General features: G+C 39.0%; 1 protein-coding gene across 2 annotated transcripts in view; it reads left to right on the top strand.

Annotated features, from left to right (window-relative positions):
• The window catches only part of LOC122080438, a 10,600-nt gene extending 6,743 nt beyond the window's left edge, over positions 1-3,857 (top strand). The window contains exon 3 of one of the 2 annotated variants that reach the window (XM_042647377.1): positions 3,517-3,857. The gene's annotated coding sequence lies outside the window, so the exon portion shown is untranslated. Of the gene's footprint in view, positions 1-3,492 lie in introns of both variants that reach the window. The other variant, XM_042647376.1, reaches the window with a different exon arrangement.

Here is a 3,857-nt window from a genome sequence, read left to right as displayed (position 1 = left end):
AAAAAAAGAAAAGAAAAAAAAGAAAAAAAAGGAAAAAGGAAGAAGAAGAAGAAGAATCAGTTTGATCCCCATAACTAAGAACTTATATCTAATCATATAAACGTGAAAAAATGAGGGAGGGAGGAAAGAAAGGATGAAAAATTTATGTTTTTATGTGAGAAGAAGCCTCGGTTTCATTCATCCAATGGTACGGGGAAAAGAAACCAATGATTCGTCATTTCAAGCTGGAATGAAGTAGAGAGCCACAAACATAGAATAAGATATTCCATCTTTGGCAGTAGAATGAACCACCAGCCATTATCCTTTACCCAACAAGAGACTGGAACTTACCATGTCACGGAGGGGGGTGAATCAATTGACTCCAAAAATTATATCCTTTTTAGATAAACTGGTCAAGTGGCACTAGGAGACAAAGCAACCGCACAAGCACACACAAGCAACAATCCGCAAGACGAGATGTAGCTAGCCAATGTGGCTACACCCACCGAGCGAATGAGTATTTGGACTACAATCTAAATTTAGCCGGAGTAGATTGCACAATATAAGTTTTAGCATCACTCACTGCTAGGAGCACCAACCCCCAATTTATTTGCACCCACAACAAGGAGCACCAAACTCTCTATCAAGCACCCACTTGATAGCTTACAAAAGTACAATCAATATGGCATACAAAATGTCCCAAATGAAGGCACAAAAGTGACTCATGTATTTTGTTAAACATCTTACCTTCGGTCATGCATACTTGTTCCTCAAAAAATGATAAACAATGAGTTACGGCCAAATAGGATAACAACTCCTCATTCACACTTTTCTTCTTCTTCTTCTTCTCTCTCTCTCTCTCTCTCTCTCTCTCTCTCTTTTTTCTTCTTCTCTATTGAAGTTCCAATCAATTTTTTATTAATACTTGAGCACTTTAGAAATTTCTCAGCACCTTCGACTTGTGTGCGGCTTTCTCTACTTCTTGATGCTCACACAATGTTTCTTGAAGAATCACACTCAAAATTATGCTTGCAAGCTTGATGGATGGCTTCAAGACTTTGTCTTAGAGTTTTCTCTATTGAAAAACTCTCTTAGTGCTTCTTCTGTAGTCTTTCACTCCCCTTTCGTAATCCTACTCCTTAAATATAACTTAATTCCCATCGTCAATCCAGTCAAAAGATATGTTACCAAAATAGGAGAAACACACACATTTACCTATGTGGGGTCAGCCGATGCGGAGGTCATGAAGCGAAAATTGTGCAATATTCTTATGGAAGCTCAGAGCCAGATGAAACAAGTATAAGACAACCACCTTCAAGAAAAGAGAGTTTGAAGTAGGAGACTAGGCCTGCCTCAAATTACAACCATGAGCCAAATGTCCCTTGCTCTAAGGAAGTCATAGGAGCTTGCACCACGTTACCATGGACCATATCAGATCATCCAATGAAATGGAAAGGTGGCTTATAAATTAGCATTGTCAGAGAATTCAAGTATTCATCCTAATTTCGATGTGTCACTTTCCAAGAAGCACATAGGTTAATGGCACCAAGTCTAAGAAGAATTGCCTATGGTGCAAGAAGATGAAAATCTACATCCCATCCCACAAGCCATATTAGATCACCGCACCCACAAATGGCAAGCTTAGATTCTTGTTTATTGGCGAGGTCTTTTTCCAGCAGAAGCGCTTTGGGAGAACTTGAGGCTATGCGGCTTCAATTTCCTTGTCCTCAAGACCAAACTCAAGGAGGAGGAACATGATACGTGCATGATGGTCAAGCATGGATCCTATTTAATGTATGCATTACAGGGGTAGTTATTATTTGTAACTAGTAATGTCGTTATCTTTGTAGATCTCCATGATCACTTGTTGTGGCTATTGTGGGCAGTTTTTTTTTCTTTACATCCTAAGGAACTGCCCAAGGGAACACATGTGATAGGAGTTGATACTTAGACCTTCCACACTCCTGGCGCCTGCTTTACAAAGCAGAGGTTGAAACCAGTGCGCTATGCACTGGATTCACTATCTTTTTCCCTTGTCTTAACTCTACTTTTCCTCCTAACTCTCACCATAACATTATAGGTAAGAAGCGCTCTTCCACGTATATACCACACTCTCCTCCCTGACCATATGGTCCCCCCATATATGAAGTGTAAGGCACTCCCTTCTTTGGATCCATTGGTTTGACATGGGAGATGCCAATAAGTGGCAGTGTGTAGATCCCTGCCCTAAAATGATATAGTGTAGCATAGGTACACAAAGCAAGTTTTGGATTTTACATATAATTCCCTCCTTAAAAATTGCTTCTTAAAATATCAAAACCCATATTTTACATCTAACCCGCTTAAAAATTGCAATTTAAAAGATTGAGGTCTCATATTTTATTTGTGATGGTCCCTTTGTATTCTACTGCCTAGGCGACCAAGGTGATGCATAGGTGCCTGGCCACTGCCTTGGATCGCCTTGTTGCTGTGACAACTATGGTTCAAAAGGCTCTACTGCTGTCTTGGCAATTATTTTTCTCCCAATCATTCTACTGTTGTTTCTTTTGTCCTTGGTTTCTTTGTGCTATTTTTTTGCAGGTTGTGAGATTTGATCGAGTTTTTGTTATGGGTGCTAGATTTCATTTCTATTGTATTACTTCATCCACTATAGGGGTGAGTGGGTAAGCTGGAACAGACATTATGGAGAACAGGAGAAGTTCTGACAAATGGTGACAGGTTAGGTTGGTAATTTACGAAAAACTAATGGAATTATGCACCACCAGGATACTCTCAAGTAGCCTAAATTGATTCTGTTGTCCAGAAAGCTTATATAAATAAATTTCCATGTCATTTTTTGTAGATCCCTCTTTGATATAGAGAATATCATTCATACCCAGTTTCATTAATTATGAAATGGAAAAAAAAATCCCCTATGATATGGTGAAATTGTGCAAGGCCTAAGTGGTAGTGGGCAGAGTTGTTTATTGTGTCTACAAGACCTCATAATGAGATATTTAAGTGCCAGGAAGTATGAGCTTATTGATAGGTCATTTTATGTTGTGAATGTAATCTTCACTACCATTATAATAACTTCCTTAGTGTTGCTTTAGTCTTTCTTGTCCTTCTGTTCTTCATGATGTTTGTTGAGGGGCTCCTTACATGAAGGTTGCTTTTATTACTCTTTCGTAATGATAAATTTGTTATGTGGGGAGAGTGTTGTGTCTGGGAACGTGGCCTATATACCAGAATGGGGCCAATGGGAGTGCACGTAGAAGCATCAACAGGGGATGGATTTGTGCTTTTCATTGCGGTGGGTGGTCATTTCGCCTCATCATGAGTCTGGACGCAGGCACCACCTCCCGGACAGAGTCCTTTTTCCCATTTGTTATTCATAAAAATTGTTCCATATAAACTAGCCTGTCCTGGGCTTTTCGTTTCTAGGTCTTTGGTTTTGCATATAAATGGAAAAGAGATGGGCTAATATAATGAACGATGACATGACAGAATAATGCTATTTTCCTATCTGTGCAGATATTGCTTCATTAGTACTTGCAGTCATAATACTTGAAGATCACAGAGGAGTGAATGAAAACATCTGCTGCCTAATAGCAAGAACAATCCTCCCCTGGAAGATTAGCAATCTAAATATTTCTCTTAAGTTCAAAGCTTGTGATTCTTGGTTTCTGAGGATCCTCTAATGGTTCCTGAAGTTTCCCTTTCTTGGTGAACAGCTCACAATTTGTACCTTTCAAGGGGTTCTACCTAAAATGTGATTGGAATCTTATTCATTTTTGTGTCTTCTGGATCACCATTTGTTCCTTTTCCTCCTTACTATATTTTCATGTATCTGATGGGGAGTGTGATTATTAATTTATCAGTTTTGGTTGGTTATCTAT

Source organism: Macadamia integrifolia, chromosome 1 (genome assembly GCF_013358625.1).
Source record: "Macadamia integrifolia cultivar HAES 741 chromosome 1, SCU_Mint_v3, whole genome shotgun sequence".
NCBI lineage: Eukaryota > Viridiplantae > Streptophyta > Magnoliopsida > Proteales > Proteaceae > Macadamia > Macadamia integrifolia.
Note: the sequence above shows the minus strand (reverse complement) of the source record. Positions and strands in the feature narration are given on the sequence as shown.